Here is a 24,397-nt window from a genome sequence, read left to right as displayed (position 1 = left end):
GTCAAAATTATATTTTTCTTTTATGCCAAAAATCCTTAGGTAAGTAAAGATCATGTTCCATGAAGGTATTTTGTAAATTTCCTACTGTAAATATATCAAAGCTTAATTTTTGATTAGTAATATGCATTGCTAAGAACTTTGAAGGCGATTTTCTCAATATTTAGATTTTTTACACCCTCAGATTTCAGATTTTCAAATAGTCGTGGCCAAATATTGTCCTATCCTAACAAACCATACATTAACGGAAAGCTTAATTACTCAGCTTTCAGATAATGTTTACATGTCAATTTCAAATAATTGACCCTTATGACTGGTTTTGTTGTTCACATTTAGGTCATATTTCTCACTCATTTTTTTTCAAAAAATGCTTTGTGGGAATGTTTGTAAAAAAAAAAATACACAACGTCCTAAACCTCTCGTTACCCTCAGATTCATAAGCATTCAGTATAATTGCTGACATCTTAGCACAGGTGCATAAACTTTGGCAAGAGCCAAAACACAACCGCAAACCCCCCCGAAGGCGTCCAGAGACTGGATGGAGATGTATGGGATGAAAGAGCGTAAGAACTGAGCGAAAGAATCAGCAAAGGGCTTTCGCTTTGTGACGCAGCTCCTTTAGCCGTGCTCGGCGCTGGACGGCACCCCAGCTCGCAGGACGGGGCGCAGCGGAGCAGCGAACAGCTGCCGTACCTCCGTGCCGCAGCAGCTCAACCCCTTTCCATCTGCAATATTGGGGCTCAGAGAAGGAGAGGCCCAGTTTTGGGGGACAGTGGGCTGGACAGGAACACAATGCCTAGCCGTGGCTTTGACAATGGCTTCATCGCGCTCCCGCCCCCTCGGTGCAGAGACCTTTGCTCTCTCTCCATGACACCCGCATTCAGCCGGCCAGACAGACAGACAGGGAGGACAAGGACAAAGGCAAGTGCAAAAAAAAGGAGGGGTGGGGGTGCGAAAGCGTGAACTAGCAAGGGATGATGAAGAAAAAGAGGATGAATGGAATGGGTTAGATCGACGGACTGCGCTCACCTTTTGTCCCGTCTCTCACTCTCGCTTTTTAAGCGCTTCATTCATCCTCAGATTATTTTCTCCCCCTTTTTTTATAGCAATCCATCAGGAAGTTTGAAGGACAGCGCGGGTACACTTTTATCTGCCTGTCTTACACTCGCTTCTCAGTTTCGGACAGCGTGCGTCTCTCCCGGAGCGCTCGGTCCAGCCTCGCTTTGCCATTAGAGACGAGAGCGGTGTGGAAAGTCAGCTGTGAGTGTTTTGGTGTTGTATCTGCACTCCTTTAGATATGCCTCCTGCTCATGTACACAGTCGTAGCACACATTTATACAACCCCCACCTCCCATAATACCACCGGCAAGAGAAAGAGTCGAAAAAAGTAAAGATGTGTGTGCGTACGAGTCGGCGTGCGTGAACGTCCTGTGTAAAGACACTATTCAGGTACGTTCGGCTGCCCGTGTTTGCGTGAACCTGAGTTTCACAATGTCTCGTTAGCAGAGCCATTTTTAGAAGCTCATTAACAGTTCTCGCACTAATCTATCTGAGCAGTTCAGAAGACTAAAAGGTGGAACAAAAGTGTGACGGAAGAGACGCACTTGTCCCGGAGGTCATTATTAGTCCGTCTGTGCCAGTGACTCACCCGTTCGGTCTGTGAGAGGTTCGTGCGCCCCTTGATGCTGGTGAGTTGAGAGAGGAAGGAGGAAATGTGCAGCACAAAAATGGCCAGGGGTGAACTTAAATAAACAAACCTAATGACAAGGGTGCAGAATGCTTTGTCAGGTTTGAGAGTTAAGAAATGACTTGCACTAGGAAGGGAAATGTCAAATAAAAAATGATTATGTGCAAAGAGAGTAAGTGCGTTTACGTGCACTTTTGTAATTGGGTTACAGCGGGTTTTTGCGTACTGTAATCAAGATCCAGTTTTTAATCTTTCCGAGTAAATGTAACACAAAGCATAATTTATTAACATATATAGATGCTGGATAAAGTCAAGTTACAACTGCATTATCTCATTCTATTAATCTTTGGCAATTATAGTTGGATACTTAAAGGGATAGTTCAGCCAAAAATAAAAATTCTGTCATTAATTACTCACCCTCATGTAGTTCCAAATCTGTAAAACATTTGTTCATCTGCTGAACACAAATCAGATATTTTTATGAAATCTGAGAGCTTTCTGACCCTGCACAGACAGCAACGCAACTATCATGTTCAAGGCCCAGAAAGGTAGTAAGGACAACGTTAAAATAGTCCATGTGACATCAGTGATTAAACCTTAATTTTATTAAGCTACGAGAATACTTTTTGTGCACAAAGACAACAAAAATAACTTTAACAATTTCTTCTCTTCAGTGTCAATTTACGAGTGAATGCGCGTCAAAGGCTGACACGTTTATCTTCAGAACACAAATTAAGATATTTTTGATGAAATCTGAGAGCTTTCTGACCCTGCCTAGACATCAATGACACCACATTCAAGGCCTAGAAAGGTAGCGAAGACATCTTAAAATATTCCATGTGACATCAGTGGTTCAACCGTAATTTTATAAAGCTACTAGAATACTTTTTGTGTGCAAAGAATACAAAAATAACAACTTTATTCAACAATTTCTTCTCCTCCGTGTCAGTCTTTAATGCACATTTATGAGAATACCAACATGCGAATTTACAAGTACTGACGTGAATGTGGGTCGAAGACTGACACAGAAGAAAAAAAATTGAGTAAAGTCATTATTTTTGTTTTCTTTGTGCACAAAAAGTAGCTTTATAAAATTAAAGTTGAACCACTGAAGTCACATGGACTATTTTAAGATGTCTTTACAGCCTTTACTGTATTTGGATTTCATCAAAAATATCTTAATTTGCGTTACAAAGATGAATGAAGGTCTTACAGAATTTTCATTTTTGGGTGAACTATTCCTTTAAAATGACTAATTATTGCTTTAGTTTGACTAAACTACTGCTTACGGCCAAACGGAAATGCTTACGCCTGATCTCTGAAGCTAAGCCAGGTTTGGCTATGGTAGAACTTTGACAAATTACATTTTTAAAGTTCATGTTATTGCACTTAATTTTTGTTAGCCCACAACATTTCTCAAAAATACTTTCTAAACATGTTGTTATGGCTTTGTTGATTTGAATAACTCTAGAGTGTTTTTTTTTTTTTTAATCTAGAATGGAATTCTCTGGCATTTGAACAAACCCATAACTCTTGAGCTTTGGCACATTCCCCATCGCACATTGTTGTGCTATGGACCCAAATGATTCCTCAAATTATGTGGCTTGTTCAGGAAAGGTATTAAAAAACCCCACTGACTTACACTGAAGTACTTCAGCCATCAAGAGATAGCTGTTTTGACTTGAGCCTGTTAAGCCCAGACTGTCCCAGACAAAAGATTGGCATTGTGAAACAACCGTGGCGATTTCTGTGATCGTGGCTCCTACATTGAGAGAGGTTCAAAGACGGCAGTTGTCACGGTCTTGCGACCAAAGAAAGCCTACGATCATTTTCTGACAGTGTCAGAAATTCAGCCTAATCATTGCATGGTGTGTTTGCTGCCACGACCCACGTTTACTGACCAGCCAATAAAAATGTGACTTGAACTCAACGCAACATGGTGTGTAGAAGGCTTTAGAAACCACCCAGAACACCTTAGAAACCACAATGAACACCATTCAGAGCACCTAACCACATAGTAATGCACTGACAACCACTCACAACACTGTAGCATCAATGTGAGCAAGCACAGAAAAAGTACAAATCAATTTTTTAAACAATCGTTCTGTTCTAAAATGCTGTGGTCATAAGTTTTTAATGTCATGTTGACGAAATGCTAAATGTAGAGGGAAAGAAAAGGAAGTAGAGGGAGAAGGAGGACATTTAAAGACGGGGAGGGGAAGGAGAAACAGCATGAAATGAGGTGTCTGGAGCACATACCCACAGGAATGGTGCTGCTCGATACTTCTAAGGCTTTCAGTTGTACTAAATGCATTATTCATCCCGCTCTGCAGTTGTGTCACCGGCAGATTGAGACGTACCCGTTTCACGGCAGATACAGACACAAGCGTTATGCCGAGGAGCCATTCGGCAAGAACTGAACTTACACAAATGCCTTGCTCTTGCACAACAGATCATCTATTCAAAGTCATTCAAATGAATGGTCATCAGCATCCCACATTCTCCACCAATTTATAATCACACTAACAGGATCATCTCATCACACCCATGCAAACCTGGATGTAAAACAATCAACCTTTGCAGCAAAGAAGCACTGAGCAATGCTGGAATAAATGTTGATTTGCTATCTGCTAGATACACAATTTTAGATCACAAAAATATACTGTTGCTATAATCAAATACTCAAGTAAAATAAAAATTCACTTAGCAGAACCAGATAACAGGTTCAGGTAAGATTTCATCTGTGCATAAAAATAGTTGTTTTTACAGACAGAGATATCCACAATTTGTTGGTTAAAAATAAAATAAAATAAAATAAAATAAAATAAAATAAAATAAAATAAAATAAAATAAAATAAAAAAATGAAATAAAATAAAATAAAATAAAATGTCTCCAGTATCAGAAGAGCTGCAGTGATTATCAGGAAAGCAACAAGCCTTTAGCACTGGCTTGCCAGGTTGGATTCTAACCAGCAGAACCCAGCTGTGGTAATTATTGAGATCTCTGCAACTGGAATGGTGTCACTGGGCAGCGTGTTAAATGTAGATCTCAGCAGGGCTGATGTGGGCTGCGCAGCGTTAAGTGTCAGCACTGGGTGAGTGAGTGATATTTGTGCCCGAGCCGTAGAAGAACGTCTGGCATATCACAGCCCCGTGCCTTCGCTCCATGCAGCCATCAGTCAAACGCCGGCGTCTAGGCTGAACATAAACGAGCAAACTCAGACACACACAGTTACACACGTCACTGCAGCGAGATCGATTGAAGTGAAAGAGCAGACTGGCCTTTTCTGGAGATTTTCTGCACTTGTCCCTGGAGGAATTTTTTACTGCTTGGAGGTTGTTCTTTTTATGAGACTTTATGTTCTCTGTCATGTTTTACGGGAAGTATCACATTTGTCTCAGATGTTTCTCCTAAAAGTCTTTAGGAGAAATGAGATTCAACAAAGGTTCCGGTAATTTGATGAGAAATGTTTTCATTTCATATTAAATATGAATGTTTTCATTTCATATTCAGTTCAAATTAACATTTGATTGCAAACTTTGGAAACTTGGAAAATTTGGGAACACTGGAGGAACCTTTTCATAGTTCCTAGAACTGTTGGTGGACGTTCCTGCTTTTTGGCTTATTTACTTCTAGGAACTTGGGGAAACTAAATTAGCTCCTATTTCAGAGTAGGGTCTAAAACAGTTTTATAGGAACTACCAGTGGCTTCAGAGTATTTTTAAAAAGCTGTGTAAAAATATTTACTCCAGGAACATGGAAAACAGCCATAACAGCATTTAGCTACCTGTTGTCTGCCGCGTTGTGTTCTTTTCTTAGCCTCAATGATATGTAACACTGCAAGTTGTCATAGGACATTTAGCCAGACATTCGTGCTCTTTTAATTGCGTAAATTGTGTGTTTACATTCCATCTCCATTAACACGAAACTGACAAAACAACATAACATCTCTGATCACGGCATCCTCCATTCACGGGTTGTTGACGTTTGTAAATGCCGCATATATAGATGGTGCTGTCAAGAGTCTCCCGTATTTTACACCCATTTCCTGCCCAACTTCCATTTTGTTATTTCTCCTGGGAAACTCCCGTAATTTTTATGACCCAAACCTTGTTTTATAAATAATAACATCAACATATTATCCCAAGGCTGTCCTGTTGTCAGATCTTGTATGAAATGCGTCCTACTCACACAATTGATACATCGTTCAAATTTCAGCCCATTTGTGACCTCAACCTGACAACTTCTGATGTTGTTTAACTGTTTTAAATGACCTTTTCACATCAGTCTACACTCCATACACCACAATGGCAAACCAAAACACAGGTTTTTAACATCTTTGCAAATTTCTTAAAAATTAAAAACCTAAATGATTGCATTGCATAAGTATTAATACCCTTATCTGGGACAGTTTAAATTTAGCTCAGGAGCATTCATATCGCTTGTAGATGTTACTACACTTTGAGTGGAGTTAACCTGTGGCAAATTCAATTGAATGGGTATGATTTGAAAAGGCAAACACATCTTAATAAAAGATCTAACAGCTGCAAATGCATATCAAAGGAAAAACCAACCTGAGGTGAAAAACAAACCTGAGGTAAAAAAAGAAAACCTGTAGAGCTCAGAGACAGGAATGCATCAAGCCACACATCTGGGGAAGAGTTCAGAAACAAATTCTGCTGCATTGAAGGTTCACAAAAACATGCAGTCTCCATAACACTTCATGGAAGAAGTTTGAAACAACCACATCTCTTCCTAGAGCTGGCCTCCTGGCCAAACTGAGCAACTGATGGAGAAGGGGCTTGGCTAGAGTGGTGACCAAGAAGCTGATGGTCACTCTAGCTGAGCTCCATGATCATATATGCAGATGAGAGAAACTTACAGAAGGACAAACATCACTGCAACACTCCACCAATCCGGGCTTTATAGTGGTGTGGCAAGACTCAATCCTCTCCTCAGTGAAGACACATGAAAACACACTTGCAGTTTGCAAAAAAGCACATAAAGGACGCTCAGACTGTGAGAAACAAGATTCTGGTCTGAAGAACCTCAATTCCAAGCATCATGTTTGAAGGAAACAAAGCTCTGCTCATCACCTGCACAATAGCATCCCAAAAGCTCATGCTGTGGGAATGTTTTTCAGCAGGAGAACCTCAGACTGGGCAGAAGGTTCACCTTCCAACAGGACAATGACCCTAAGAACACAGCAAGATTAGCTTATAGACAACTCTGTGATTGTCCTTGAGTGGCCCAGCCAGAGCCTGAGCTTGAACCCAATCAAACATTTCTGGAGAAACCTGAAAATGTGCATCTGGCCCCATCCAAGCTGACAGAGCTTGAGAGGTGAAAAGGTGAATGGCAGATAATTGCCAAATGTTAATGTGCTAATCTTGTTGCATTATATCCAAAAAGACTTGAGGCTAAAAGTGCTTCAGCTAAGTATTAAGTTAAGGGTATGAATACTTATGCAATGTACTTATTTCAGTTTTTTTATTTTTAATAAAGTCATAAAGTAGTGACAATTCTGTTTTTGCTTTGCCATTATGGTGCATGAAGTGTAGATAAAAATGTGGAAAAAAGTAATCTAAAACAGTTTAACACAAGGCAGCAACATAAAACGTGAAAAAAAATGAAGCGGTATGAATACTTTGAAAGGCACTGTATCTGCTTGGGTAGCAGACGCAGGAGGTTGAATCAAGCATAAGTGGTAGAAATGGGAACAGAAGACTCAGGTGAAGAAGACGACTTAGAACTAGTCAGGATGCTCAAAGAATCATAATAATGTTGTAATAGCACCTCAAAACCACAGCGTTTACAATCATATTGATATTTGACTGGTTTGAGCTTGGACATAAAGTGCTAAATGCTGGGAGAAATTAAGAAAGCTTGTGTGCAGCTGTGTGTGCTCCCATTTTTGTGCTTACCAATCTATCATAGATTCACCAATGACAAATGTTTCCTTCCTAATTGCTCTCCTAGTAGGAGCAGGCCAAACTTCTGTGAGGTGAATAACTTATGCCCTGATCAACACTGCATATTTTTACTTCTGAATAACCAAGAATATAACGCGCTGTGAATTTCCCCTCTAAAAGAAATTGGTGTACTCCAGAGAGCTCATTTTAAATATCATTTTTCTTCAACTCTATACTCAACATCTGGGCAGTGTATTTCTCAGGAATGGAAACTTGACTCTAGTGGGTGATTTATGCTGTAGGGTAAACGAGTGGAAGACCTGGGCGGCTTGAATACTTACATTACAGCACAGAGCAGAGCACGCTACATATTTCAGAACAAAACATCTATTCAGTTCTGTTTCTGTGAAAGTCAATGTGGCAAGAGATGAGATGTGCTCAATGAAAAGTCTGGACTCATTACTTCGTCAAGCTCCTGAAATAGACACCGCATCAAACCAGGGACCTTGTTCACAGCCGCTCAGTGTTGTGAAATATTATGTGTCATACAATGTTAATCATGAGTGCACATACCATTGTGTTTTTACTAAACATGCTATTATAGAGTATCGGTCCGTTTTATTGTAATGACAGTTGGCGTTTAAGGAGTCTTGAAAAATCGTTTAGTACTACATTTTCAACTCAATTCTCCTGTCACACTGAAATCAAGAAGAAGCAAGACAAAGCAGTCTTTCTTCAGTGTGAGGTGCCCATGATCCTTTGCAGTGGTGTGTCTATACTGGGTTAAATCTGAGCCGACTGTGTAGTATCACAGCGCCAGTCAGGACTCATCCCACACCTGGTTTCCTGCACTAATCTCTGTGTGACAGAGCTGCCCCACATAAGCTGCCTCCTCTGCTTACACAGCTCTTTACTATAGTTCAAAAGAAAAAGAAAGAATTATGAAAGGTTTAAAGAAAGGGTGAAAGACAGAACGCTCGGAAAAGGAATGGTCGGAAGAAGGAAAGGTAAAAAATATATGAGAGACGAAAAAGTCAAAAGGTAGACGAAAGGTAGAGGTGTGCGATACATATACGTATATAATTATTAACAATGTGGAAACTGATATTGAGTTTGTCACTCACTATGCAACAAAACAAATGAAAATGGTCTGAAAAAATCGTTGGGGTGAAAAATGTCCCTGTATGAGTTTTTGTTTTTTATAATCATGATATAGTTAAGAAATATGACACAAGCAAAACTGCATTTTTCTTGAAAATCAGCAAATGTGCAACTGCAAATGTGACATTGCTTTTGTACGCAATAGTATATGCAATAGTACAATAAACGAGACAACAATAATAAACAAACAATAAACAATAAACAAAATAGTTCCAAACAAGCAAGAGTGAAACTACTGTGCATCTCTAAACAACACTAGTATGTTTCATTAATTAATAAATCTGTAAACTTTTTGAACAAAACGGTTGAGTTAATAATTCAATGACTCATTCATTAAGAAAGTAAATGTGTTTGAAAAATGAATCCTATCTTGTAGTTACTACATTTGGTTTGCAACTCACTTCATGAACATTAAAAAAGTATGTTCTATATAATATGAATGTGGGTAGTATGAATGAAACTTGAACATGTTGTCACTTGTTTGTGACCTACCAGTAGAGGTTTTCACGGGCCAACTTGAATCCAAAAACCAGAGGTCCGACCTGAGAGGCTTCAGGTCCAATCCAACCTGAAAATAGCCTACATGCTGTTAAGTCGGGTTAGACTCGGGCCTAATTTCATCTGGTCTGTGTCGGGTCAGGTATTAATCGGTCATCTGGGTACTTCATCTGCTGTTTTATGAATACTAGGGCTGCCCTTGACCAAAGATTTTTCTTGACGATTAGTAGTCATTAATTTTAAGCATTAGTCGACTAGTTGCATGTTCATAAACCATATAAATCATAATAATGAGACTTTAATTGCCTACATAGCCTAATAAGTGCTTAAGCGCACACAAAAGAAGCTTGCCACAGCACTACGGCAGATAATAATTATGAATGTGTCAGGGTAAAACAGCAAGGAGATTGCATTAATGTTTTAATAATTCACTAGTGGTTTCTTTGTTTTTCGACTGAAGAGATGAAGTCAGCGATACTGACTCATCCTCTCCACAGTAGTGAATGTGCCTCTATGCATGTTTTATACATATTACATCTGAGAATATTTGTTTTCTACTTGAATAGGTTCATTTAAAAGTAGACATTTCACTCTCTATAGAGATATTTTTCATGTCTGTAAGACAAGTATACACAGAGTTTCGAAGTGACGTGGCAAAGTTCAAAAAGGCAAAGACGGCAGAAAGCACATCCTGTTTGCGTTCATTATTTTACAGAAGTGCAACGTTTCGTTGTTATTCTGAGTGCACACAAGTAAATGTAAAGTCTTTACAGATTCAAAAGATGTATTACTTATCTGTATGACCAAAAAAAGTATTTTAAGAGCAAGTGACAGTGCAATGATCATGCAATGTGCTATTCAGCTTCCACACTCCGCACAGACGCTTGAATAGTACACATTTTTCTAGGTTAACATTAGATTGAGATGTAAAGTGGCCACTACTTACACATTTTAGATAATAAGCCATATTTGAGGTCGATGAATGATAGGTGAGTGTTTAGATGTCCTGCCCAATGTATTGTATTACCACACAGACCAGCTGTTAACGATCTGTCCGTCACAGACTGCTTGACTTCGTCACTTCCTGTGAATTTTTAATAAAATTTTGGTCGACCAAGCCTATTTTCTTTGTCTAACGGTTAGATGACTATTAGGGGGCAGCCCTACTAAATACTATTATACTGAAAAAATTGGTTAAATGACTGACTCAATGACTACCTACTGGCAGTCTTAGTTTATTGTTTAGTTAGTTCATCCAAAAATGACAAATCTGTCATTAATTCCTCACCCTCATGTTGTTCCAAAAACGTAAGACCTTTTGATTTATTTATTTTCAGAACACAAATTAAGATATTTTGATGAAATCCTAAAGATTTCTTGCACAGACGTCAGTGTTAACATGTTCAAGGCCCAGAAAGTAGTGAGGACATTGATAAAACAGTTCATTATTTTTGTTTTCTTTGTGCACAAAACGTATTCTTGTAATAGTACGTATTCCCGTTTCATAACATTAAGGTTGAACCACTGATCTCACAAAGACCATTTTAACGATGTCCTTGGAAAAGTTTAATCCTGTCACTGCTGTAACACCACAAAAACACACTGCAAAATATTGTCTAATTACCATCATCAAACAAAAATGTAATGGACTGGCCATCTTTCCAGGGTGTTTCCCTGCCAAAGCCCGAAATGCTAGGATATTCTCCAACATCCCTGTGACCCTACACAGGACAAGTGGTATGATGGAAGAATGGATGGAAAAGAATAGATGAAAGTTTAAAAGAAAGTACAAAAAAGACACAAAAGGACAAAAGAATGGAAAAAAGGTCAAAAGAAAATACTAAAGAGAGGTTGAAAGAAATATAGGAGGAAAGAAAACAATTTTAAAGAATGAAAGGTCGACAGAGAAGGTAGGAAGGAAATAAACTGTCTGCAGTCATATGGGGCTGATCTGAGCAGCCATCAAAAGCCATTGGCTAACACTAGGGTTAAGACAACCTTCTCCTAAAGCTCATCCTGTGTCCTTGGTGGTCAGAGCACATCTGCAGTGTGCACCTGTCCCCACTTAAGCACCAGGAGCTTTATGGTGTGCAAGGAAATCCGATCTGGAAAACAAGGTGAGGCTGTGAGATGTGAGGGTGCAGCCTGTCCTCAGTAAATACAGTCCTGTTGATTCAGCTTTCACAACTCATCTTGCAGCAGCAGGGAGCCACTCACACAAACCCTGGCCAACATATTGCTCCTCTTTTACATGGGTACACAAAGAAAAACCTGCAAGGATCTGGTCAACAGCTATTTTTAAACATTCTTACATGTAAACTGTGTTCATATTTCATATTCATAATCATATAAAATCAAAGCAGACCGATTTACAGACCTGTCTGTCTCCTCCAGACGTGTGATTCATCAGGACGTGGAGCTGTAAAAACCAGCCCAGGTGATTTACAAGCCCCGTCTTCACGTACAAGAGCCATCAAGAACCACCTCCCCCCCCTCAAACAGCAGACTGTCCTGCTCATGTCATAAAACACCAGGTAAAGATGCTCACTGCCTCGACAGCAGACATATCCGGCAGAGAGAGGAGGAGGAGGAGCGGAGAGCAGAGGAGGAGGAGGATGAGGACAGAGATGCTGAAGGCCCAACAGCTAAAAGCACTGGCCCACATTCCTCTCACTTATCTGGGGCGGCTGAACAGAAAGTCATTTGGCAGAAAGGCCCAGAGAGAGAGAGAAAGAGAGAGCACTGGGTGCCAGCACTAAGACTAAAATAATTACCTGTCATACTGGCAACAGAGTGAACGGCAGACACGTTTTGCCCTGTGAAATAATATGGAAAGATTAATAGTTCCCTCTGTATCCAACTTTATCCCCCCTCTCTCTCTCTCTCTCTCTCTCTCTCTCTCTCCATCTCTCTCTCTCACTCTACCTAACATTGTCCACACACAGGGAATACTGAGCATATGTTGATTAGCAGATGGAGAAAAGACACAGCAAGACCAAAATACTGCAGACCTTGACTACCGAGAATGTAGATCAAGAGCTGTGATTCTCAGCCAGGGGTGCGTTTGTGTACCCCAGGAGTACTTAAGCAGGCTACGGGGGATTTAAAAAGAGTTCTGTGTCTTGTTAAACCCTTGTAAAATAATAATAATAATAATAATAATAATAATAATAATGTATTTATTTATAATTATAACAACATTAATCAAAATAATAACAACCTTAATCATAATATTATTACTGAATTAATAAATGTTATTACAATCTATAAATATATGTAACTATGTTATATTATTATTTATTTATTTATACACAAATTATATATATATATAGAGAGAGAGAAATATAAAACATAAATAAATGTTTATATAATTTATATAAATACATAATACACATTATTATTGTTATTTCTAATATCACTAACAAGTTAATAAATATACTGTATTATATTATTTAATTTACTGTTTCTATATTAATTCATTACAAATATTTATATTAATTATATAAATACATAAAATAATAATATATTATATAAATAATGTGCATGAGTATTATAATTACTATTAATAATATAAAATAATAATATGAACTATGAACAAGTTAATATATATATATATATATATATATTGTTATTACTATTACAATATAGAAATATATTATATTAATATTATAGTTATTATGAATAATATAAAAATAATATATTAATAATAATATAATATTATGAACAAGTTAATAAATATATTACTATTACTATTGTTACAATATACAAATATATTATTATATATTATACTATTTACTATTTAGATATTAATATTAATTACATAAATACATAATATTATATTAACAACTTTAAAATAACTATTAATAACAATAATAATATAATAATAATAATAATAATAATAATAATAATAATATATGCTATTTTATATGATTATTAAAAATATCAATATATATCGTTATTAATAATAGTAATGGATAATAATATTAAGATATATTATTATCAACAAAATATATTATTATTTATATAAATATACAGTCATATTATATTAGTAATTTTATAATTATTAATAATAACAGTAATAGTCTAATAATAATAATATGTTAATTTATATTATTATTAAAATATTATAAATATATATTGTTATTAATACTAGTCATTAAACATAATATTAATATATATTATTATTATTCTTATTATATATATTATTATTATGATTATTTTTATTGTTGTTGTTGTTATTGTTATTATTACTGATATATATTATCAGTGGACAAATAAAGTAATCAAACCTTATATATATATATATATATATATATATATATATATGGAGTTAAGCATTTCTAATGATAAATAAAAAGTTAATTAATAAAAAGAAAAGTAATGCTACTTATCCTTTTTAATTTTTAAAACTTCAACTTTAAGCTAGGTTTGATATCTGAGGAATACGTGAACTGCTTAAATATATAATATATATTTTTAATTCAATGTAAGTCACGTTTAATAAAAATGTTTCGCAAACGCACATATGTGCATAAAAAATAGTAACACCTTACTGACATTTCTTAGTTAATCTGAATAAACCACACACATCATTTATAATTTGTTACTGTTAAGACTGTATATAAAAATATATGAAATATCCCTGTCAGGAGCTATTAATGTAAGAAGAAAATATGCAAATACTTTCTAATAACTCTGATTTGTTGCTTATATATATTTTATGCAAAAAAAAGTGTTGCTGCAGGCGTGTTGAGCCGACTTTAGCCAGGCTGAGTTGAGGTGTGGTGTTCAGAGCAGCTGTGGGGGCCTGACCGCAGGGAGAGCTGCAGTCATTCTTCAACTCCCTCTGAGACACATTCAGCCATCACACCCCGTGACAAAACAAACAAGATCTGTGATGATTGGAGCACAGCCAGCTTTTAGGGCAAAAAAGAATAAATAAATCTCCCTCCATCAGCCCTCGTCATCCTGCCTAAAAGCTATTAAGGCCCTGGAGAGCCGCGCACCCTCTGACTCCTCTAATGGCGGGCTGGCAAATTAAATTAATAAACGGATCACATGGAGCAGGGCTGGGCAATGGCCCTTTGGCCTGTCGGACAGTATGTGCCCCTCTCTACAAAGCGCGTACAGTCACATAATTGTTCCCATATTTCTCCTGAGGATACGGGGAAATCGCTCTGTCCTAGCTGTCAAGCATTCAGGTCATTTCATGTCTCCTGAGCAATTTGGGTCATCAAGTGATTTTTAAATAACAGTTTTGCAAAGTAAATGGGAAACAGCTGTTCTGTTATGGACAAAAGTGATGACTGAGATACTATACAGCATACATTTCAATAAATAGCTATAAGTTTGAACACAGATACACAGGATTTGGACATGTACCATTCTATTCAAAGGTTTGAGGTCAGTAAGATTAAGAAAATAACAAAAGATAATAAATTAATAATTTTATTTAGCATGGATGCATTAAATCAAAAGTGTCTTTCTAACTTTCTATGCATCACTATGATGGTTAAAAATAAAAAATAAAAACAAAATTACGAGATTAAAGTCATAATATTTTGAGAATAAAGTCAAAATATTTTGAGAATAAAGTCGAAATTATGAGAATAAAGTCTAAATGTTTTGAGAATAAAGTCGAAATTTCAAGAATAATGCTGAAATGTTTCAAGAATAAATCAAAATGTTTCAAAAATAAAGTTGAAATTACAAGAATAAAGTCAAAATGTTTCAAAAATAGTCAAAATTACGAGAATAAAGTCAAAATGTTTTGATAATTAAGTCGAAATTTTGAGAATAAAATTGATGTTTTGAAAATAAGGTCAAAATTACGAGAATAAAGTCAAAATGTTTTGATAATTAAGTCGAAATTTTGAGAATAAAATTGATGTTTTGAAAATAAGGTCAAAATTATGAGAATAAAGTCAAAATGTTTCGAGAATGAAGTCAAAATTTTGAGAATAATATCGAAATGTTTCATGAATAAAGTTGAAATTACAAGAATAAAGTCAAAATGTTTAGAAAATAACGTCAAAATTACGAGAATAAAGTCAAAATTTCAAGAATAATGTTGAAATTACGAGAATGAAGTCGAAATGTTTTGAGAATAAAGTCGAAACTACGAGAATGAAGTCAAAATCTTTTGAGAATAAAGTCAAAATTATGAGAATAAAGTCGAAATTTCAAGAATAATGTCGAAATGTTTCGAGAATCAAAATGTTTTGAGAATAAAGTCGAAATTACGAGAATGAAGTAAAAATGTTTTGAGAATAAAGTTGAAATTACAAGAATAAAGTCAAAATGTTTCGAAAATAACGTCAAAATTACGAGAATAAAGTCGAAATTTCAAGAATAATGTCAAAACGTTTTGAGAATAAAAATGTTTTGAGAACAAAGTCGAAATTACGAGAATGAAGTCGGAATGTTTTGAGAATCAAAATGTTTTGAGAATAAAGTCGAAATTTCGAGAATAAAGTCAAATTGTTTTGAGAATAAAGTTGAAATTACAAGAATAAAGTCAAAATGTCTCGAAAATAAAGTCAAAATTACGAGAATAAAGTCGAAATTTCAAGAATAATGTCGAAATATTTCGAGAATCAAAATGTTTTGAGAATAAAGTCGAAATTACGAGAATGAAGTCGGAATGTTTTGAGAATAAAGTTGAAATTACAAGAATAAAGTCAAAATGTTTAGAGAATCAAAATGTTTTGAGAACAAAGTCGAAATGAAGTCGGAATGTTTTGAGAATAAAGTTGAAATTACAAGAATAAAGTCAAAATGTTTAGAGAATCAAAATGTTTTGAGAACAAAGTCGAAATTTCGAGAATAAAGTCAAAATGTTTAGAGAATCAAAATGTTTTGAGAATAAAGTCGAAATTTCGAGAATAAAGTCAAATTGTTTTGAGAATAAAGTTGAAATTACAAGAATAAAGTCAAAAAGTTTAGAAAATAAAGTAAAAATTGCAAGAATAAAGTCAAAATTTCAAGAATAATGTCGAAATGTTTAGAGAATCAAAATGTTTTGAGAATAAAGTCGAAATTACGAGAATAAAGTCGAAATTTCAAGAATAATGTCGAAATGTTTCGAGAATCAAAATGTTTTGAGAATAAAGTCGCAATTATGAGAATGAAGTCGAAATGTTTCGAGAATAAAGTCAAAATGTTTTGAGAAAAAAGTAGAAATGTTTCGAGAATTTAAACTGTAGAAGTTGCCAGGCCACTGGAATTTATTTGAATGTGTTGCATCTGAGCAGCTGCATCATCTTACTGGGATGAGGAAAGACAATTTTAAGGACTCGCAGAAACAGCTTAATATCAAGAATATGATATTTATTAACAGACTGAACAGGAACAACTTTTTATTCAGATCACACACCCAATCGACATTCATTTAGGGGGTGCCAGCTCTCTTATTTAACCCTTTTTAATACACTACAAATATATGTGGGATTATTAACATAAATCATACCATGTGTTATACTCGCAGGGACAGTATGCTTGGAAACAATATTTAATGTCTTCAATTGCATTTGTTACTTGTAATATAAAAAAAAAAGCCTCAGCTTTCAAAATCAGTTTTATAGCGAAATACAAACAATGTGTCTTGATGAATCAATTTATTAAATTATACTGTTTTCTTTGTGAAAATACCACCACCTATTCCGCAAAAACATCTGTGGCTTCCAACCTTTCATTCCTCACATGTATTTAATTAAAAACAACAATTAAATGTTCCCAAGGTTGAAGTGGGCTCGTTATATAAAATACGTTATATTGTTGTTTTTCCTGAGGTATATAACATTTAGTGACTATTCACAAGCTGTTTTATTCATGGTATAATATAGTAAATTAAGTTTTACCATGAAATACTAATTATAAATCTTTATTTGAAGTTTATAGCAAGATATAAAAGTGAAGGAACATCAGAAGGCATTGAAAAAAAAACCTAACCTAATTTATTGAAATGAATGTCTCATTATTGTAATTGGAAAGATGAATGACTCACATGCTGGTTAAACTGAAGTGAACACAGCAATCTATCACGCCACATTAAAGGGTGTGAAAAACACATTATTGTAAGACACGTTGTATTATGCTATAAAAATGACAGATTTTGAAAGCTGAGACTTTGGAATATCTCCCGATTCACCCAATCTGGGCCATTTGCATGCATAATAGGCTATAATGTACTCTCAAAATATTATAACTTTAATCACATAAATTGCTACGAATTAATTATCGTAATTTTGACTGTATTCTCAAAAATTTTGACTTTATTCTCAAAACATTTCGACTTCTTGTAATTTTGACTTTATTCAAAATATTTCGACTTTATTCTTGTAATATTTTGACTTTAGTCCCATAATATTTCGACCTTACTCTCGTAATTTATTCTCAAAATATTGACTTTATTCTCTTAATTTTTACTTTATTCTCGAAATATTTCGCCTTTATTCTCAGAATTTTGACTTCATTCTCAAAACATTTTGACATTATTCTCAAAATATTTTGACTTTATTCTTGTAATTTTACTTTATTCTCATAATTTTTACTTTATTCTAAATATTTTGAATTTATTCTCGTAGTATTTCAACTTAATTCTCAGAATATTTCGAATTTTATTCTCTTAATTTCGACTTTATTCTTGTAATTTCAGCTTTATTTTCCAAATATTTAGACTTTATTCTCGTAATATTTCAACTTCATTCTTGTGGTATTTCAACTTATTCTCATAATATTTCGACTTTATTCTTGTAATTTTTAGTTCATTCTTTTAATATTTCGACTTTATTCTCAAAATTTTGACTTTATTCTCGTAATTTTGACTTTAATTGAAATATAACTTTATCCTCATAATTTCAACTTTATTCTCGTAATATTTCAACTTTATTCTCATAATTTTAACTTTATTTTGGAAATATTTAAACTTTATTCTCGTAATATTTTGACTTTATTCTCATGATTGTGGCTTTATTCTAAATATTTTGACTTTATTCTCGTAATTTCGACTTCATTCTTGCAATATTTTGACTTCATTCTCGTAATATTTTGACTTTATTCTCGTAATTTCAACTTCATTCTCGCAATATTTTGACCTTATTCTCGTGATTTTGGCTTTATTCGAAATATTTTTACTTTATTCTCGTAATATTTTAACTTTATTCTCATAATATTTTGACTTTATTCTCATGATTTTGGCTTTATTCTAAATATTTTGACTTTATTCTCGTAGTATTTTAACTTTCTCATAATATTTTGACTTTATTCTCGTAATTTCGACTTCATTCTCGCAATATTTTGAATTTATTCTCGTGATTTTGGCTTTGTTCTAAATATTTTGACTTTATTCTTGTAGTATTTTAACTTTATTCTCGTAATATTTTCTTTTTTTTTTTCATATTTTCGACTTTATTCTCGACTGTATAGCTCTGCTACGGGTTATTATATATGCTACTTGTGAAACGAAATTTGAGAACAGACTTGATACATTCACTAATACCACTATGATACTAGTTGATTAACTGTAAAACAGTTCAGAAAAAAGTTCATTCTAATTCCAGCATCATTTGTTTGCAAATGACACTTGGTTTGATATACTGCATCTAATGCAAAGACCTTTAGATATGTTTAAGTGTGACTGTATAATAAAAACAGACAAGCATGGACATAATGAAGCCATAAATAATAAAACCCTGGACACTAGACATACACCTGTGACTGCAATATCTTTAGATCTCTGACCCAGCTAATGTTACATCATTTATAACATGAGGGAGCAGCAGGATCCTCTCAGACCGTGGGCTGATATGCGAGCACGCAACAGCATTCCAGGGCCTGGAAGGTGATGATTAACAAGCATAAACGGCATTCAATCTTGTGTTCTGTGGTTGTGCATTCCCATCAGTGTCTGGAGAGCATGTCTTTTCTCTTCCATTTCTCAGTCTTTACACAAACACAGCCCGGGCGGTACAGTTGATGAACGACGAAACCCAAGACAATTATCCCAGCAGAGAAAGCAAACGCACATTGAAGTGGGTCGAATGCTAAATTGTAATCACATAAAACGATTCCTTATATCCGCCACAAAGCTGCTCTGATTGGTCACAAAGTGCTACATATATTTTGTCTTTCAGCTACGGGTGAGAAGAATAATAAACTTCTAAGCCTATACTGTACAATTATCACACATTTTCTGCAAATTGCTCATAATTGCAGGCTCGAGTTGTTATTTTAAGCCTGGTCCTCTGTTTTTCTAAGTCACATCTATTGGAGCTAAAGAAAAAAGACTATATTAATCATTGAAGGCCCGATTGTGTGCACACTCTGCATCAGCGAGCACAGAAGATTTGTGGTTGCCATAGAGATTGCACACCGTGAGAGTAACCCCTGAAAAAATTGCCTCTCTTTGCACGGCGACTGCAAACCAGTCGGAAAACCATTAAAGGGATAGTTCAGCCAAAATTCAAAGATCAGTTATTCCCCTCATGTCGTTCCAAACTTGTATGACTTTCCTTTTTCTGTGGAACAATGAAGATATTTTGAAGAACAGTCTGTCCATACAATTAAAAGATTAGTTCACTCCTGAATTAAAATTTCCTGATTATTTACTCACCCCCATGTCATCCAAAATGTTTAAGTCATTTTGTCTTCAGTTGAAAAAAAATTATGGTTTTGAGAAAAACCAACGGGTTGAAGGTCCAAATTGCAATTTCAATGCAGCTTCAAAAGAAATGCGGGTCTTATCTAGCGAAACAATCTGTAATTTTCTGAAAAGTGTAAAAATTTATATACTTTTTGACCACAAATGCTTGTCTTGCACTAGGTCTTCATCTGCGTACTCTGGTGGAAAAAGGTAGGGTAGGGTGAAAAACTTCATCTCATTTTCTCCACCTACTTCATCATCCGACATCGTTGTTTTGCCTTTTTTTGTAAAGGCCGTTTGACTTTCTTTGCACATTCGCTTTGTAAACACTGGGTCGGTACTTCTGCTTAACATCTTGGGTTGGATATCATTTGAATTTTATTGATTCTGCTTATCGATTCTGATTCATATTGATTTCTAGTTTTGAGAAAAAATTAAAAAAATAAGTCAAACGTTTAAATGTCAAACATATTTATAATTGTTCTGTTTCAGCTAAATAACATGAGCAAAATGCAGCAATCTACACTTCGGCCTACAAGAGAAACTTCTGCCTATGGTTTCAACAAATACTACCACAGCAGAAACAACCAGACTAATATAAATTTTAAACATTAACTTGTTAAAGACAAGTAAACAATCAGCAATAAAATAAGAACAAACAAATCCATTTTTGAAATCAAAAGTTTAATAACAATATTCTGTAGTTTTTTTTAAATAAAACATAGATTAATGTATGTTAAGTTAGATATTCAAGATCAGTGATTTTCTTTTGTTCTTTGATTAACATTAATGACAGGCAGCACATGTTTATAAGCCTGCTGTTTTTTTTAATACTGAACTCAAGCAGATCTAAAAATGATGCGTTTTCTTTCAAAATGGTTTATGTTCAAGACAAAAAAACCCAGCCGTGTTTATGCTGATATAGCCTACTTGCGTATTTTTTTGCATATTGGTTGGTAAATGTAAACCAGAAATCAGTGCACAAGTTCTTTCTCTTCATGCTAATCGTTAAGCGGAGTCGAAATCAAATACTCGGTTCTCTGATATTTGAAACCGGTTCTAAAATGGAACCGTTCTCGATACCCAACCCTACCTACGTCATGTGTGACCTTTTCCATCTAGACTACGTAATGCGCAAAGTCGAGCTAGTGCAAGACGAGCATTTGTGGTTAAAAAATATATTAATTTATTTATTTTTTAGAAAATGGCCAGTCGTTTCACTAGATAAGATCTTTATTTTTCAATTAATATCATGTAGAGCCTTTTGAAGCTGCATTGAAACTGCAATTTGGAACTTTAACCCATTGATCCCCATTGAAGTCCACTATTTGGAGAAAATATCATGGAATGTTTTCCTGATTATAATGGATCTTTGTGAGATAGTGATGAACTAAGACAAACCACAGATTTTAATAATTTTTAAGGGAGTTTGTAAATGAGATATTGATTTTATACAACAGTTAAATAAACAAGAAGTTAATAGAGTGACTTACATTGTCTGACTATAATACTATTGCCTGATTTTGTCATCAAAAATAGTTTGACACAAGTCGCAACTGAGTCGCTGCACATCATTCAAATACAGCGATGTTTCCTTTATGAATGAACGTGTGCTTTTAAATGAATCTACTGAGTCAATGATTCAATTTCCCATTTATAAAGACAGTCACTTGCTTTATTTCTGAATAAATCAGCTGTTCGAATGAATCAAATGAATGAATGATTCAGTAATTACATCGGTGACTTGCCGCCACCTACTGGCAATTTTAGTTTCTTTTTTAAAGTATCTTTTCAGTTATTTAAATCATTTAGTATTCCTATATTCAAAATGTTATATTTAAAACATTAATCTTAACATGAATTTATTAATATGATTGCATTCACGCCACCTCTGAGCTTCATTAAACATATGAAAATACACCTACAAGCCAGTTTTGTATTCTTCTGTGCTCTGTAGTACAAATTAATTTTGTTAATACTGATTTCATTTGATTGGTAACTTATTCTATTTGTTCTTATTCTGTTGTTTTAAATCTACATTTTAAAAAGTTTATAAAATATACTTTTTTTTTTACAAATTTGACTTGAAAGATGACATACTTAGAAAAAGCCTTGGGGAAGGCTTTTGATCAGATTTTTTTATTATTTATTAGAAGGTGCTTATAAAAAGAAAAGTAAGCGTAGAGCCCTGTAGGGGTGAGTAAATTAACAGGAAATTTTAATTCTGGAGCAAACTAATCTTTTAAAGTCAATGGGGCCCAAAACAACATTAGATCCATTTTACGGACAATATTAAACACTAAGGCATTTTTCAATATATCTTCTTTTTATCTATGTTTTTCACAGAAGAAAGAGTATCATACAGGTTTAGAATGACATGGGTGTGAATAAATAATGACAGAAATGTTACAGAAACGTTGGAGTGAAAAACTTCCAGAACAGTTAAACAATGCGATGGAAATGCAGGGTATGTATGGGGGTGGGGTACCATTTGCTAAATAATCATCCACAGAAAGACACTGATCAGTAGACCAGGAACAGGCCTGCAGTAAGATTAAAGAAACACACAGCCATGCCTCGTTTAGCCGGTCCCCTAGGAGGGCATGGAACGCTACAGTGGGCATCTCACATTTATCCAATATCAGCAGCTGCTGGACCGCCCCTGCCCTCCCCTTCACTCCCCTCCCCGTCCCGCTGGGGCATTCAGCAGATTTTAATTTCACTTCTAGCTTCTGTTCTGCAGCTTGTGCTTTAGGCACACAAAAGCCTGAGTTTCAAGTTGAACGTGAGAACCACCTCATCTCCTGAACCCTATTAACATATGAATCCTCCAGCAAAATGATGGAACGGAAAGAGGGACGGGAAGACATAGGAGAGTGACTGAACAGGAGGCAAAGTGTGCCCACCACCAAGTTAAAATCTCAGGCGAGATTTTTTTTTTTTTTTTTTTTGACAAATTATGTTCTTTTGTTCAGTCTTTTTTTAACTTGCTTAGCTCTCTAGACTTTTTATTAGATCCTTTTTGAGAGGCTTACAAGCTTAAAATGAATAAACAGGGAATGCTGTCAAGTTGCTTGAAATATTCTTTTACAAATATGAAAGTTTCCATTTGAAAACACATACAAGAGATGCTTGAACTTGACCCCAGCACACTCACTGTCTGTGCAGGTAAACAAAATGTGCCCATCTGGAGCTAGCTGTAGCTCTGAAAGGATTTTTAAAAAAGGTTGTAAGTGCTTTTTGGCCTTGGTTTCATCCTCACAGATCATTTATTGCCTGAGCAGCTAATCTGCCGGCAAACCCAAGATTGACCCCATTCTTCAGGGTTGATCTGATGGGTCTAGCTGGGGTGTTGCTGGGGGATGTACGAATGGGGGGGAAGAAATGACAACAGTTGCACTGACCCGATCCGTCTCTCTCAGCATGGCAACAAAGGGCCCCATACTTGTTCTTCTCTTCTCCAGCTGCGGACAGAGAAACACCGCTGTCAGCAGAGCAGAACAGGAGAAATTACACACAGAACAAATTGATGTGGACCCTTGTGACACTCAAATGATTCATGGCTGACAGGACGCATGGTTTAAAGTGAGTCTGCGAGTAAAACGTCCTTCAAAAAATTACTATGCAGGTCAATACGAGTCAAGGACACCCAGAAGGCAAAAATCAGAACATTGTGAATGTAGTCGGCTAAAATATAGTCATGTTGATATCAGTATCAGCCAGTAACTCTGCAAACTTGGCCTTTTTGAAGTGTTTTAAATGTTTCTTACTGAAGTATGTAGTAGAAAACCCAAGAAAGATTTACGTTATTTTAAAAATCTACTTTGTTTTATACATTTTTTGGACTGTGCTATTATTTCAATGTTGTGAAATGGTTGCGCTCGGTGAACTACTGGCGCTACCTGTTGCTATTTTTACCACAACACAACTCGGAAAATTAAATACTGATATGATGACCACAGCTACTGAAAGAGGTTACAGGTGGTGATGGATATAACCATAGGCTTAGACCAAATGCCGTACCATCGACCTTCCACACAAAGAAGTCTAATTGCTCCCAGATATTGAGTGAAATCCACGCTGAGAAACTTCTTTCGTGGCTGCGGCATCATGACAAGCGTCTGCATCCTGCCAGGATGGCATCTAGCGTTTCGTGTCTCTGCTGTTTGAGCTCTTTCAGTAGCTGTGCTCTACTAAAAGCCTCAAAAGCATCAGCGCTAAAGTGGAGAGAACAAAGATGCGGGTCTTTAGGAGATTTTATCGTTCATAGGCATCTTTCCATTCTTTTCTCCTCTTCTTATTGCCAAGAAAGCAGTGAAGACTTACATCGCTTCTCTTGTTGGCCTTCGACTGAAAATTACAACCAAAAGCCGCACAATGTGGCATCGTATCAGTATTTTATTTTCCAAGTTGTGCTGTGGTAAAAATAGCAACAGGTAGCGTCATTAGCTCACCGAGTGCAACCATTTGACATCATCGCTATAATGGCCCTCCCCATA

At 35.4% G+C, this 24,397-nt stretch overlaps 1 long non-coding RNA gene across 1 annotated transcript in view; it reads right to left on the bottom strand.

The window, feature by feature from the left end:
- The window catches only part of LOC127176855 (uncharacterized), a 138,464-nt gene that overhangs the window by 101,030 nt on the left and 13,037 nt on the right, over positions 1-24,397 (bottom strand). Inside the window, exon 2 of the long non-coding RNA XR_007829156.1 lies at positions 23,303-23,362. This is a non-coding gene — a long non-coding RNA (uncharacterized LOC127176855). The remainder of the gene's footprint in view (positions 1-23,302; positions 23,363-24,397) is intronic.

The sequence above is a fragment of the Labeo rohita genome, chromosome 15, assembly GCF_022985175.1.
Source record: "Labeo rohita strain BAU-BD-2019 chromosome 15, IGBB_LRoh.1.0, whole genome shotgun sequence".
NCBI classification, from domain to species: Eukaryota; Metazoa; Chordata; class Actinopteri; order Cypriniformes; family Cyprinidae; genus Labeo; species Labeo rohita.
This window is presented reverse-complemented; position numbering and strand designations above follow the sequence as displayed.